Genomic DNA, 15,849 nt, shown 5'->3' with positions numbered 1-15,849 from the left:
ATTGAACCCTGACCTACTGGTTCATAGGTCAATGCTCAAACACTTAGCCACCCCCTCCCCATTTTAAAAAAGATTCTTGCACTAATACTATACTGTCTTGGTAGCTTTACAATCAATTTTGATTTTTGTAAAGTAAGCCATCCAATTTTGTTCTTCAAGATTATCTTGGTTATTTCTGGGCCTTGGTAGTCTCATATAAATTCTGTTCAGATATATTTTGATTATAGAAATGTTCTTATACACATTACATAGAAAGTTTTATAACTTGTCTTATAAATGATTTAATATATAGTGGAAATCTTTCCATGATATTAAATATTCTTCAGCAACATTATTTTTAATGACTTCAGTTATTATTATTATTATTATATTCCGTTATTTAATGACTTATCAGTTATACGGATAAACTGTCATTTATTTAACCAAACATATTGCTTGGCTATGTCTTATTTACCTACCATTAAATTATTAAGTGCTTCTTTAGCTTATTATACTCTTTCACTAAGTAATTTCATTTATGGGAATTGAACCAAAATAAGTTATTATCAATGAAAAAAATGCATTGAAGATGTTTATCCCAGCAATATTTATAAATATGAAAAATTGAAAACAACAATTCATTGGCATTTGGTAAGTGGCTAATTATGGTACTTCCGCTTATTAAAATATTATGCAAATGTTTAAAACAGTGTTCAAGGAGACTGAAAAATTATAATGAAATGTTCTATGTAATAAAGCGTGTGCACTCTTTAATTATGAGCATTAAAATCTAGCCCTTAGAAAAAGGTCTGGAAGGATATACAGGGATACCTCTCATTTTATTGTGCTTCCCTTTACTGTGCTTCACAGATATTTTATTCTTTACACATTGAAAGCAAGACCCTCCACTAGGAAAATGATTATGACTCACTTAATTGTGATACTAATTTTATGGCTGTGATCTGGAACCAAATCTGCAATATTTCCAAGGAATACCAAGTTGAAGTTAGTTAATACCAGAGAATGGCACTTGTGAGGGTAGGGCAAAAGAAAATACTGTATTCACTTTTGTCTTGCTTGAATATTTTATAGAACTTATGTTACAGTAATAATATTTGAAAATCATTTTTGAAATAGCTAGCATGATGCATTAAATGATAAAATGGCAATGCCCTAAGGAAAAGATAAGCTTTTTAAAAAAAGCAATACTCAAGACTTAGTTTTAAGCAAGTGCATAATCAGAGCCTGAGATTTAAAGGGAAGTCTGAGACCCCCTCTCCCCCCAGCTTGGTAGATGCATATAGCATAAGAGGAAGATCCCAGTCAGACCAGAATTATTTCCTTAGTCACATTGGATACCCTAATTACCAGCTCCTCAGTGAACATGACCTGGAGACTGTGGGTCCTTAGAGACTGGTCGATACAATCATAGTCAACTGCATGTGGTTCTCATTGCAGAGTGCGGGCTCAAGGTGATCTTGAGAGAGATTGAATGTGACTCTGGAAAGTGCATTACATGTGGCTTTCCTGTGAGTACCTTGAGGAGACAATCTAGTGGGTGGGTGGGATTTTTCTCTGAGGAGTTAAATATCCCAGAAGACAATCATCACCTTGGGAAATGTCCAACAGGTGGGTGTTTGGACTAGTGGGGAGAGGAACATCTTCCTTTCTTCCCACAATAGTACCAGCCAGGAGCAGCTGAGCCAAGACACTGAGGGAGGTCTAAGGGAAGTTTGCTGGTGGACATGACCCATCTTTGGCCATGAGGAGGCATGTGGGATCTAGCAACAATATGATGTCAGTAGTGGCAGTGGCAGCAACAGGACAGAAAGACGACTCCTACATCTGATATGCACATCTGGAGGCAATGTTGTCAGAACCAGACCTGTGACCTCAGAGTCTGATTGCCAACACCATTATAAAAAATACTGTCACCCAGGCCTCACTCCAAACCAGTTCAATCAGAATGTCCAGGGGTGCAGCCCAGGCATCTGCTCATTTCAAAGTTCCCTGGGGGTTTCTAATACTCAGTCTGGCTCAGCGACTACTGCTCTAGGACAGCATTTCCCACACCCTTGGGTGCTGGACTGTCGTTATTGCACCTAATTTGGATTGTGCTGCCCTGACGAGTAATGGTGGGTAATAGTTTCATTCATCTACACAAGAGACAGAGTCCTACAAAATGACTCCATTAGCCCTGGCAAGCTTCCAGCCTTTCTCTTCCCTCTTTGTCATAAAATTAATGAGACCATTTATTGGAAGGTAGAAAACTATACACTGCATTTGTAGTGTTGGTGGGTCAAACTGCGCACATTGTGCTACACTTATGCTTCCATCAGAAGGAGTAAAGGGAAGGACCTTTAATAAGAAAAGGTTACATGCCAAGCGGTCTTTCCACGTGTTATTTCTCTTCATCTTCACAAAGCATCCTGGAAGGTAGGTATTACTGTTAGTTCCTATATAGAGAGAAGGAAACTAAGACATAACATAGTTAAGAAATTGGCAGAGTGGGGATTTGAACAAGGTGTATTGAACTCCAAAGTTTTATCTCTTGTCTTCCTCTTCATTTTAACACCCGCTCTTCCTTGTTCATTGATGCACATAAAGTACTTAAAATAATGTTTGGCAAATAGCAACTGCTCTATAAATACTACCAATACCTCCTGGAATTTTACTCTGAGGATGGGGGTGGGCACCAAATCCTAAATCTGAACTGTGGAAAGTCAACTGCATTGAAGAAAACTACGGAAGCCTAGGATCTGTGACTGGGTGAAGAAAATTTCCCGGTCTGCGGCTGAACTTCTTATTCTGAGGGTGTAGTGTCCTGTCAATCTATTCAAACAAAATAAAAGACTAAGGTTCAACTTTGCTAAAACAGAATGCGTGTGGTAGGTTAAGTGCTTTAAAAATTCAAAGCAGGTTCCAGAATGTATTGAACCCTTTTCTTAATTAAGCAAATATTTTATCCAGAGAAAGGCAGTAAGGTTCATGAGTTTCAGGTGTCCTCAGTGATTTCTATGATGGATGGCTCAGGAAGCAAAAGGACAATTTTTTGGCAGGCATGTGGGTTCCTCTGATGTTCTGGAAAGGGCAGAGACAGCAGGTGAGAGCACGGGTAAAGTATGACAGGGAACGACAAGTCTCCATGGCAGTCATCTCAGGCCTGGCCCCTTGTCAAAGCACAGCTCCTCCCAGGAAGGGCAGCAAAGGCCTCTAGTGAGGGAGGGCCTCTCCCAACATTCCCAATTCTGGTTTCCTTTTGAGGGGCTCCCACTCTCTAATCTCCTGGGGATGCCACTCACCGCCTTTGGAGACTGACCTTGCAGAAGTGGACATATCTTTTAAGTCAGTCTTACTTCCCAAAGAAACTTGCCTAAGTAATGAGAACAAAAAGGGGGACATGATGGACAGTACAAGCAGCGTAAAGATAGACTTTGAAAAAGATGGTTGGTTTCTTTTATTCTATCCCAAGTGGCGTCTGGCTCCAAAGGGTTGTTTCATGTCACATGCCCTGTATGTCTTCCCCCTTTGCATGTGCCAGACGGCCTCCCTCCCCCACACCCAACTTGTCTCTGAGGCATTCTTGACTTTTCAGAGAATATGGCCTGCTTCCTCTCCACCATTTCCTTTCGTTTTGTATGTGGTCTGAGGGGTGGGTTTGCTCTCTCCAAGCTGGTGAGCAAACAAAAGAAACTTACTCCACAGATGAGAATCCTGTATCATATAGATTCCAATGAAATAATATCTGGAATGCTAAACAATTCTCCCTCTATTAGACACAGAATAACAGAAATATTATTTTTTAAATAGTGATATCATGAGCATGGCAAAGTCTTTCCCCTCCCCGCCACTGATTCTATGCTTGGTGGTGTATAATCACACTCTCATTTCCTAGAAAGTACCTGTACGTAATAAAATCCCATCACCGATAGGCCTTGTTACAACATCATAGTGTCATCCTTTAGCTAGGTGGTGGTGGATCCCCTCTTTGTGATTTATGCCTTAATTAGAAGATACACGTTTTCAGGGAATTGGATCAGGAATTCCAAACTCTCAATAATGCAGTTTCCACAAGCAAATATCCTAGGCAGCTCTGGAGACATGTTGAGCTCTGTATGTATTCAGATTCTGAGTGTGTTCTCATATGCTTCGTAAGCCCAGATAGCAAAGGACCGGTCTTGAAGGGTAATGAGAGACAGTACTCACTCTGCCTCTCAAAGTCACACGGGATGCCTGCCAGATCATAAGTAGCTATGGTTCTGTGAAACAATAGTATAAAGTGACAGTAGAAGATCATCTGTGATTAAAATATAGCTGGGGCCGAGGTAAACAGCGATGAATGAGGTAAGAATAAATTACAAAGAAACCAAAAATGCAGTAGCAGAATTAATATTTACACTGAAGGACTCACAAGCAGAAGCACCATTGCTGAAAATCAGATTAGTGATGTGGAGAATGAATTGCAGAACGTCTCCCAGAATTCAGAGAAAAAGAAACAAAGAGAAAATATGATAGCTATAAAAAGCTGGGAAGAGATCCAACATAAGAACTATAAATTTTTTTTTCTTTTTTACTAAAAAACAATTAGAACAGAAACAATAATCAAAAACACGTTGAAGAAAAAAAGTTTCTTGGGCTTAAAAATAAATGGACCCTGCCCAGGCCCAGTGACTCAGTTGTTTGTACTGAAAAGATTGCAGTCAGGGCACATACAGGAGGCAACCGATTGGATGTTTTTCTCTCACATCAATGTTTCTCTCTCTCTCTCTTTCTCTCCTCTTCTCTCTCTAAAGCCAACGAGAGCATATCCTTGGGTGAGGATTAAAAAAACAAACAAACAAAAAAGGCCTTTATAATTTTTAAATAAAGTTTTTACCTTGAATAAATTTTTATTTATAGGAAAGTTTGCAAACACAGAGTTGCTGTATGCCCTTTACACAGTGTCCCCTAATGTTAACATCTTCCATACAATTTGTCAAAACTAAAAAAATTAGCATTTGTACATGATAATTAACTTAAAAAAAAATCACTAGGCTTTTCACTAATGCTCTGTTAATGTCTCAGTATCCAATCCAGGATGTCACTTTGCATTTAGCCTTCACACATTTTACAAAAATGAAATTGCAGTGGGAGATCATAACACCGAGCCATTGATTTGAGCAGCTTAGAAGTCATGCCTGACACCTCCCTCTGCCTCACTCCCAACTTCCCTGGTATTTTCAATTCCTTCTGAGTTCACTCCTTGCCCCTCAGATTGCGCACACTGTGACCCTAAAACTTCTATTAGGAATGACTTTATTCTCCACATGCACTGTACTGCCTCAGGGGCCTTGGCTAATGATCCTCTCTGTTCTCCCGCGCTGCTCCTAGCACCCCCTCATCCCGTGCTGCTTCCTTGGGGCACCATCATCCCAGACCCCCAATATGTGATCTGAACCCAATCATCATGCATTTCTCTCCTTCTATGTATTCTGGCTGAAAAGACAATTTAGGTTTAGAGGAGTCAAAGGAAAAATGAAAAATCAAAGCCATTTCTATTTGTACACAACTCAGCATGCCTCTCTCTTTCCCCTGATAAATGTGAGACCTTTTGAGAATGCCATTATTGCAGTTTCACAAAAGAAAAAACTTTCATGGCTAGGCTTGGGGGTGGGGGGGAGGGTTCTCTGTTGGGTATTATCCTGTGAGTTCAGTGTCGCCTCCATCAGACCCTCAACCTTGCAGACTTAGGAACCTACACTCACCAGCTTTCCGGAAGATCACGCATAGGGCTGCCTGCCCATGCTAACAAAATCTCTAGTGAGTGGGAATGAAATCAGAATATCATCTCATTCGTTTATAATGAGCAGTACACCTGACAGGCAAATCTGTCACTACTGAACCTGACCAGCCAGCTCCACAGAGCCAAGTTATCAGGCCCGTGCTCAGTGGCTATCGAAGCAGAATAAGGGTGTTAGAGAATTTCAAAAGTTAATGCCATTGGGCCCTGAAAAACTGATGTTTCCCATAAGGATGGGCCTGTCCAGGGCTTGGACACTTACCCGGCCTGGCTGGGCTCTCTCTCCTCTGGGCACTGTTTGGGCTTCCACAGCTGACCAGTCCATTGGCTCATGCACACATTCTTTACATGTGGCCACATTTTTTTCAGATTCTTATCCAGTTTTGGGAATCATTTTGACTTCTTTAAGCTGGGGGGTTTGACCCATTATATCAGATTTTGTCACCTACTGCCAAGTCCTGTGTGTGTGTGTGTGTGTGTGTGTGTGTGTGTGTGTGTGTGGTATATATCTTGAATGTAGCTCTCCTTGATCCCCAGCAAAGTGGGGAGGACCTCAAACAGAACAGTAAGGAACCCCCACATGCCAGGCCTGTGGCAAGAGGTACACACAACAGTGACCCAAACAAGCCCAGTCCCTGCCCTCGTGGAGCTTGTTATCTGGCAGGGATACTGCCATGAAGAAAATAACCACATAGGTCACAGTTAGAGATTTCAGGAATGCTGTGAAGGGCAGGACGGGTTGCCATGGCCACCTAATGCACACCCACCTGCTCTAGACCTAGAGGTTGGATAGGGTTTTCTTTGGAAAGTTACACTTTGAGATGGTATTTAAAGCTTCAGTGAAAGTCAACTAGAGAAAATGGGGAGGACAGAGAGCTAGACATCTTCCAGGCCCACTCACCATCTTCCATCCAGTTCTCTGCCCCTGGAGGCCAACCACCTGGCAGTACATCACCAGCTCCCCTGTTGGGAATCCAAAGGAGGGAGGAGCATGAGGTCAAGGCATGTCTTCCCTGTGGAGTGGCCTTTGGTTGGCTGGGTCCTTTAACATCCTGCACCCTCTCTCTCCTAGCGCTGCCCTTTGACCCACGAGAGAGGGCCACTGCTATGGAGACCATGTTTTGGAACTCTGGTCCTCTTCCAGCCATATCACTGCCCATGTGTAAGAGGCCCTGCACTTACACCTGTGCCTGCCCCTCCATTGTGTGCCCGCACCCCATCTCTCTTCCAGAGTGAGGACTATGCCAGCGAAGTTCTTAGCCCCAGGCCTGAGAGTTGGCCAGAGGGTATACAAGTGTATGTGTGGTGGGATCTGGGCATAGCTCAGGCGTGGGGGTTGGGGTGTCCACCTGTATCAGTGAGGTCACTTGCAATTTCAAGAAAAGGTAGGGATGGGAAGAGAAGGGGTGGGCTGCGACAAGGACCTGGGCCCAGACATTTCTCTCTGCCATGTTTCTGCACAGAACTCCGAGCATTTGGAAACTTCTATATTTAAACATTGTCTTCCAGACTATTATAAAGGTACATGTGCCAAGGACAACAGATAAAATATATTTTACGGAGCAGTTTGTTAGTTTAAGTTACAGTTTCCAAGTATTTAGACACGTGGTTTGGGAGTTCTTCGATTGTTTTCTTGTCCTGGGACCACAAATGTGGGAGTTGAGCCTGCCTTCCAGTGACTACCCATTCTCATTCCTGTCCCCTGGGTGTGGGGGAAGGGTGCCCCAGGCTACCACAAAATCTCCTGTGCTTCCACACCTGTGCAAAGGCCTCTGTTCATAGACTTCCCCTGAAGTACACTACTGCGAGTGGCCATCTGTTTCCTGTCAGGACCCTGACTGGTTCAGCAGGTGTCTCAGGCAAAGGGAGCTGATGGGCACAGCACATGAAACACACACACACACACATTTTTTTATTTATACGTTTCAGTTCTTCTGCAAGCCATTAGTTATAGAAGGCAAGGTGGAGGCAGATGTTAAAAGAGGCAGGAGGGCTAAGGGCTATATGGCTGTTGAGAGAGAGAGAGGGGTGTGGGAGAGAGAGAGAGAGAGAGAGAGAGAGAGAGAGAGAGAGAGAGAGAGAGAGAGAGAGAGAGAGAGAGAGAGAGAGAGAGAGAGAGAGAGAGAGAGAGAGAGAATATGAATATATAGATGGGAGGGAGTGTGGTACCTCAGTTCCCACTGTGCTCTTCCTTCCATCCCCTACCAAAAATGAGCACCCAAGCTCTCTATGCAGGGCTGGCTGGCGTGATCTAACCCCTGGTGTCTTTATGTCTTTAGATGCTTCTGTGACCCAGGCTGGCTCTCATAGCCAGAGCAGGAAGAAGGCAGCACCATCCCTCAGCTGGCCCTTCACTGCAGAAAACCTGGATTCCTGGCCCCTCCGGCCCTTCTCTTCAGAGACACTATTCCTCAGTTTTGCTCACTTGGCCTCCCTCACTGCACTTCCCCCATTCCCCAGGAATCATGCAAGTGTCCCTCCACACTTCTGTGTGAAGCCAGCTCAAGTGAGGTCATGTACACAGTGTAACTGGATGTTGAACAAGCTCCACGTGTGTTATAATCAAAATACAATTTTATTTCCGTCTCCCACAACCCTTCTGCAGTCCATTCCATAGGGATAAATCTCCCTCCGCCCTGCATGAAACCTCCAGCAGGCTCGCAATTATTCTGCTCACTCTCAGGTAATAGACGTTCCCAGGTCACTTTAAATTGCAAACACATTCTAATTTAGTAATTAGAATGCTCAGTCCCAAACTCTAAACATGATTTAGCTTGCTGTCTTCTCCTCCTCCCTCTCCCCCAGCTTGGGCCGACTTTAGGATGAGAGACTGCAATGGGACTCAGAGTGGTGGTGTGGCTGGTGTCCCCATTTCTCCCCCTCGAGTTCCCCCACTCTCCAGTTTCCCCGGGGGCAGGGTGGGGTGGGGTGGAGTGGGGGAGGGTGGACAGGTGGAGGTGATGGGGGTAGAAAAGGCCTTCCAGAAAGGTGTGAGTTCATCTGACACCATGCTCTCTGGTAGATACTTGAGCTGACTCTCTCTCACGGGGCTGCTCTCTCAGAATCTCTGGAGTTTCCTGTTAGGCCCCTGTAGCCTGATTTTCTCTTCACCCAAGCATCTGCATCTCTTTTAGGGGTGGTAAACTCCCTGCCTCCCAGTCAGATAGGAAGACCTCAGCCTGCCCTTCCTGAGTGTAGCCCACATGGGTTCCTTGTCCGGACAATCTCTGCAAGTGCCAGAGATCTGCAGGCAGCAGCCTCCTCTGGGTCCACCAGGAAAGCAAGTGGTCAGCCTCTTCGTCTTCCCATCCTCTACATTTCCCAGGTGCCCTCTGTGCACATTAGACCATCCCAGCCTCCTTGGTCCAATTTCCATCATATGTTCATCTTTTCTTTGGCTGTTGAAAGCTCAGAGGTAAATTGGCAGTTCCCCTTAATAATCCCGTAGCCGTCCTGTGGCTTGGACATCTGTGTTTTAATTTTTCTGCTGAATCATGTCTAAGAGAGTGTTGCAGACCAGGTTCTCCGAGGAAACAAACTCTGAGGCTGGAAATGTACTGGGGTGTGCCCTTGGTAGTGAGACCGGTGAGAGAGGGAAAGACGTGGGACTGGGTGAACTTCAATGTAGTCGTAGGAAGAGGTCTCAGCCAATTCGTTATTTATTTGCCTTTGTTGTATATAATGGTCTCGGTTTTTTTCAAAACCTCTGATTATGCAAGGGATTGATCTTAGGTCCTGGATGTGTTCTGCAGTGAACAGAGTGTGTACTCAACCAGTATAACCCTATTGCCTACCTCCTTGGAGACCCATCCAGATAGAGGGCTAAGGTTGATTATTGACCCCTTGCTTCACAACTGGTCTGGGCTGGGACCTGGGTCAGGGCAGAGTCTGAAGGTGAGGCAGAAATAAGAGAAGGCTGACAGGTACTCTTTGGCAGATGATAGTAAGACACTTACAAACCTTGCTTCCAAAATATGGATTCTGAGCAAGACCAAGGCTATGATGTTATCTATCATAAGGAGATTTCTGTTTCCCATGTAGAACCCTGCCAGGAGGTTAAATGATATAGAAAACACGGTGACAGCTTGCTGTGTTCCTGACCCCATTATGTTGCCAGTGCATGAAATATGCCTCCGTTGTAAATAAACAGTTATTCATCATGCTGTCTCTCACTAGCATGGCTCCCTACAAAACAGCATGACGCAAAGATGGGTTTCAGCGGCATCTGTTTGTTCCTTAGGGGAGGCTGGGCCTGCTGCTCCCTAAGCCATTTCTTCACTAAATACTGACGTCTCATACCAGACAATTTCATGGTGCACATGACAGAGGGATCAGAGCTTTCAGGTACCCAACACGGGTCTGTCGTCACATTCTCGTGTTGCTCCACTCCAAGGCTTAGTGGGTCCCACTTTCAGGCCCCAATTTTCAGCAGATTGGACTGGGAAGGATAAGAGGCCAGGGCTGACCTGAGGGTGCCGGCATGTCCACAGAGAGGACACTGATTGCAGCAGTGAGGAGCTGGGTGCGAACTCTGAGTGCAGGGATGGTGGCAGTCTGGCTTTGTACAATGTTACTGAAAACCAGAGATTCCTGCCTTTGGTCTATGTGATATTCATGGCTAAAATCTATAGGAGCAAAGCACATCAGCTTTATCTAGTACTTCTGCCTTAGACTTATTAGCGTCCCACAGCTTTATCTAATGTGAGTACCTGTGCCAATCACCATGTTGCTTATCTAATGCTCCCTCATGCACAGAAGGTGAGAAAACCTTTATTCCCTGAGAAATGAAGCCACCACACTTGACACTATCTGTGCCCCTCTCCTCTATGGACACACCAGGGTGGGTCTGCCCATTCTTCCTTCCCACAGAAGTACAGGTGTCCCGGCTCCTATGCAGAACTCATTCTCTTCACCTGGTTCATTTTCCCCATCTGTGTTTTTAATTCCCTCCTATCTCTAGCACTTTTGCTTCATCAATTGTCATTCAATCATCATGCAAATATACAGTTTTGCATAGTGTGTGACATAAGAATTCAACTCATGTTGGCTACTACTACTATTATTATCACCCAGAAGATGCCAGTAAGCTATTTTCACATATGGGTTAATGTACAGACTTCCACTACTTAAAATATTGTGGCCACTAAGTGCTATTATGTTTGCTTTTATTCTCCTCCTCATTCTCCTCCTCATCCTGTTCCTCCTTCTCCTTCTCCTCCTACTCCTGGGTAAAATTTCTACCAAGGGTTGCCTAAGGTGACTACCAGAGTGACATATGCCCAATGAGCCAGTTAGGTCTAATTGTGAGAAGTTAAAAATCATTTAACAAAGTCATTTCACAGGACATTTCTAAGATAGTTCAGCTTCTTTTTTTGCCAGCATTTTAACTACCATTGTCCACTCTGGTAGTGGGCATGGTAGAGGTCATGAAGGAGGAGGGAATACATTTGTGTAGTAGTAATGTAGTCTAATGTAACAACAGCAAAAATATTAATTCACATCTTCAGCCATTTTCCACTGTATTCTCCACCTTTAACAATAGACAGGCTCATGTGGCCTCCATTACCCCAAACTCAGCCTTTAACCCAGTATTTCCCCCTCAACCTGCCATTATAGGGTCCTTTGCAGCACAAGTATATTTCTGGAAGGAAAACTCATATTCATCATTTTTCTTTCAATTTAATCTGGCTCCTGCTCCCACCATCCCAATCAAACTGCCCTCCCCAAGGTTACAAATGGCTCCTGCTTTTAGGATTCTTTTCCTGCTCTCAGACTTTCTCTTTTGCGTGTCCTTTGTGGCTCTTTTTTTTTTTTCTATTCAAACTTCAAATTGCAAAGTTCTGTCCCCAACAAAGTTGCCAGATTTAGCAAATAAATATTTTTTTTTCTCGCATCCCAGCCAATTCTTTTCTTATCCATCTATATTCTCCCTGGGAAAGCTTATCCATGGCTTCACCATTCCCTCTGTGGATATGTTTCAAAATCTGTATCTCCAGCTCTGTTTCCTGAGACTCCTGCTAAGAAGTCAAGTCACCTCTTGGATATCCCCCAAACACCTCCAGTTAAATGTGCCATCTCCTCGAAACCTGCTGCTCCTCCTATCCCTAACCCAATACACAGTTGCCTTTAGAGGCAGGAGTACCAAGTCTTTCCAAGCTTGTCCTTGTTTCACCCGGAGAGGAGAAATTGATATGAATGTGCCAGATTTGAAAAATTGAATCAGGTCCTACTTACTTCCTATTTATTGGGGTGATGTCGTTATGCTTTAGAATAAGGGCTGGAAAACATTTTCTGTAAAAGGCTAACTAGTAACTATTTTGGGTTTTGTGGGCTATACCTTCTTTGTTGAAACTTAAAGCAGGCATCAACTATAGATAAATGATGGTCCCAGCTGTGTTCCAATAAAATTTTAAGCATGGACATTGAAATTCAAATTTTTTTTTTATAATAATAATCACTTGCCATGAAATAGAATTGTTTCAAATTTTTTCCCATTTAAAAATCATTCTTGGCTTGTGGGTCATAGGAAGAAAACAAGCAATGCACCAGATTTGGCACATGCAGCTGTAGTCTGCCAACCTTTACTTTAAAGGGACTTTCTCTATTTTCCTTCCTCCGTGTGACAAGAGTAATTTGCTAACCCAGGACCTTCTCTAATTAGGTAGATCTGACCATCTGTCTCTTCTTGCTACATGCCTAAATCAGGACCAGTGATCAGCTCGGCTATGTTGTATTTTATCTCTTTTAAGCTTTTTCCACCTATTTGATCAGTGTGGCAAGAATTGAAATTTGGCCGAAACCGGTTTGGCTAAGCGGATAGAGCATCAGCCTGCAGACTGAAGGGTCCTGGGTTCGATTCCTGTCAAGGGCATGTACCTTTGTTGCGGGCACATCCCCAGTGGGGGGCGTGCAAGAGGCAGCTGATCGATGACTCTCATCGATGTTTCCAACTCTCTATCTCTCTCCTTTCCTCTCTGTAAAAGTTAATAAAATATATTAAAAAAAGAATTGTAATTTGACTTTGGCCTTTGAGGGAAGAGGAGTAGCAAAATTGGACAGACTTGTTTACCTGCTTCAGCCTATTCTTTTATTTGCCATGCATGTACGTGTCTTCTTTCTTGATAACTTCATGGTGGGTGGCTATGCTTTGGGAAGGGATGTGGTAGACTATGGTTCTCTGGCTAAATTCTATTATAAATAATAGCACCTCACGTCCCAGCACAGGCAGACCTCAGTGATATTGCAGGTTCAGTTTCAGGTCACTGCAATAAAGTGAATGTTCAATAAAGTGAATGATGCAATATTTTCTTGGTTTCCCAGTGCATATATAAGTTATGTTTACACTATGCTGTAGTCAATTAAGTGTGCAATAGCATTCTAAAAAATGTACATACCTTAGTTAAAAATACTTTATTGCTAAAAAGTGCTAATCATCTGACTCTTCAGTGAGTCCTCATCTTTTTGCTGTTAGAGGGTCTTGCTTTGATGTTGATGAAAACGCAGTATCTGCAAAACTCAGTGTAACAAAGCACAATAAAACAAGGTATGCCTTTACACTTTATAACAAATAATATCACCATCCTTCCAGGACCCAAGCTAGGAAATATAAATCATTTTTGACGGCTTTCTGATCTGTTATCTCCCTAATTGCTCTAGGAACTATTGCTATTTTGTGTCTTAATGTCCATTCTCTTCTATCTTCCACTCTGGATGCTTTTGTAACATATATTCAAATGAGCAGAAAATGATTTTTAAAATTGCAGTGGGAGTGGGAGAAAATTGCCTGATAATGACATGAAACCATTAACCAGAAATTTAAATTTGTGCAGAGTAATGGTAAGTAGAAAATAATTATGGGGGAAAACAAGATGGCAGCAATGACCAGACAATAGGATGGTGGCCAAGTGCTTCAGAAGGAGAGGTTGGCACCATACAGTCATGGAGATACTTTACTGCCTGGAATTCTGCATATTCTGGGAACGTATTAGAGATGGTCATCCTATATAATAAAAGGATGACAGAGCACTTATGCAAATAGACTGAACGGTGGAATGACTGTCACTATGACATGCACTGACCACGAGGGGGCAGATGCTCAATGCAGGAGCTGCCCTCAGACCTCAGACTCTGATTGCCTGTTTGGGGCTGGCTGGCCAACCTCTCATTCCCTCTCCCAGCCAGCAGGCTCTGATTACCCTATGGTGAATGGGGAACCAAGGGTGGGTGGCAGTGGGGGGCGGGGCCAACTGCCTGCAGCCTGGGAAGATGGCCCTGATCTCAGGCCAGGCCTACGGACCATACACATACACGAATGCACTGGGCCTCTAGTAGAATTAATAATAACAATGGAGAGGCTCCCAGGATCTAAAAGTACTATTCTTTTCCCTTTTGTTTTCTCAGACTTTGGACTCCCCACTCACCCTAATGAGAGGAGACTTATAAGCCTTAATTAGAAGATTTAATATCTACGACATGTTTTCTATGTTTATTAATGTCTTCTCTATGACCTGTATAAAAAGTACTTGCAAGAACAGAAAAGATACAACCCTATTTTATATGACAAATATTCCCAGAACTGCTGGGAGCAGAAGTGCTACTTAAGACAACCTTTCCTTGAGGGGTGGCCTCCAAGACTTGTGGAAGCGGAGGTGCTCACCTGTGTGCTCTGTCGTCCTTTTCTCCTTCCCACTGTCCGTCTCAGTGGTCTCTGCCTGCCTCCCTAATCCATCATCATCAGTCATCTTTATAAAGGACACATCTGAACAAGCTGGTTTCCTCCTCAGAAACTCTCAGTGGTAGATTTCCCCTGCAACTTACAGATAAAGTCCAACTCTTGAACAAGGTATTTAAGCTCTTCCTTTGATCTGGCTTCTACAAGCTCCTCAGCCTAATTTCTGGCCTCCCTGAAGGTTCAGCCACTTCTGAGGTTTAGGCACCAAACCTCCATAATGCTGGCTGTTCAAATGACTACTCTCCACCAAGCAAACCATATACTCTTTTGTTTCTGTGCTTATTACACAACTCCCTTTACTGGAAATGTTCATATTCCTACTGCCTGCCTTATTAAAATCTTTCTCAGCCTCCAAGGTCAAATCCTGTCTTCTCTCCTGCCTGGCGTGGCTCAGTGGTTGAGTGTCGACCTATGAACCAGGAGGTCACAGTTCGATTCCCAACGAGGGCACATGTCCAAGTTGCTATTCCATCTCCAGTAGGGCATGCAGGAGGCAGCCAATCAATAATTCTTTCTCATCACTGATGTTTCTATCTCTCTCCCTCTCCCTCCCTCACTGAAATCAATATAAATTTATTTTTTTAAAAATTCAGTCTTCCCCATGAAATTTTCCCTTTCAGTCAATATCCCACAGCACAATGCCACTGCACTGGTTCCTTCTGACCTGTTATGGTAATTTAATCAGGCATTTGTTCATTCCATAAATATTTATAAATAACCTTCTACGTGCCAGGCACTACATCAAGCGCAGAAGAGAAAATGGGGAGCAGGACCGACATCTAGACATTCTTTCAGACCACATGGGTGATGAGGACCACTGCTCCTTGACCCCTCCAAGCAGGGCAGGTGGATGGATCAGAGGTTCCTGGGCAGCATAAATTAAGGGAGAATAGCAGTCAGTCTGGCTGTCTCTTGGTTTTATTAAATGGAATGTGCAGCTTGATTGTAAACTGAATTGCTTGGACAATTGAAGGAATTGTTATTCTCATGACCAAAAGAGGACAGAAGAAAGAGACTGTTCAGAAAGTAGTTCTTTCTCTAAAGGGAAGAGGCTCTACAGAAAAAAAAAAAAAAATCAAAATACCCAAGAGAAAGTTGGTTTAAGAGTTGTGGTATTGTATGGAATGAAATTAGATCATCCACGGGAAGTATTCTGCACCATATCTAAAATATATTAAGAATCAAACAATTGAGTTGTTATCAGTATTATTGTTATTTTACCCCTTCTCCTGAATCGCCATGAAATCTTCATTAACATCAACATTACTTGTCTATCTTTTGGAGCTGGATTTTTTTGGGGAAGGATGGAGGAAATCAGGAGCAAACTACTAAGGCTGTTCAAAGAGAACCAGTCACATTT

General features: G+C 43.3%; 1 pseudogene; it reads right to left on the bottom strand.

The window, feature by feature from the left end:
- The window catches only part of LOC118713170, a 48,509-nt pseudogene extending 34,010 nt beyond the window's left edge, over positions 1 to 14,499 (bottom strand).
- Between the last annotated feature and the right edge of the window lie 1,350 nt (positions 14,500 to 15,849).

The sequence above is a fragment of the Pipistrellus kuhlii genome, unplaced genomic scaffold (assembly GCF_014108245.1).
Source record: "Pipistrellus kuhlii isolate mPipKuh1 unplaced genomic scaffold, mPipKuh1.p scaffold_m20_p_9, whole genome shotgun sequence".
Taxonomy (NCBI): Eukaryota; Metazoa; Chordata; class Mammalia; order Chiroptera; family Vespertilionidae; genus Pipistrellus; species Pipistrellus kuhlii.
This window is presented reverse-complemented; position numbering and strand designations above follow the sequence as displayed.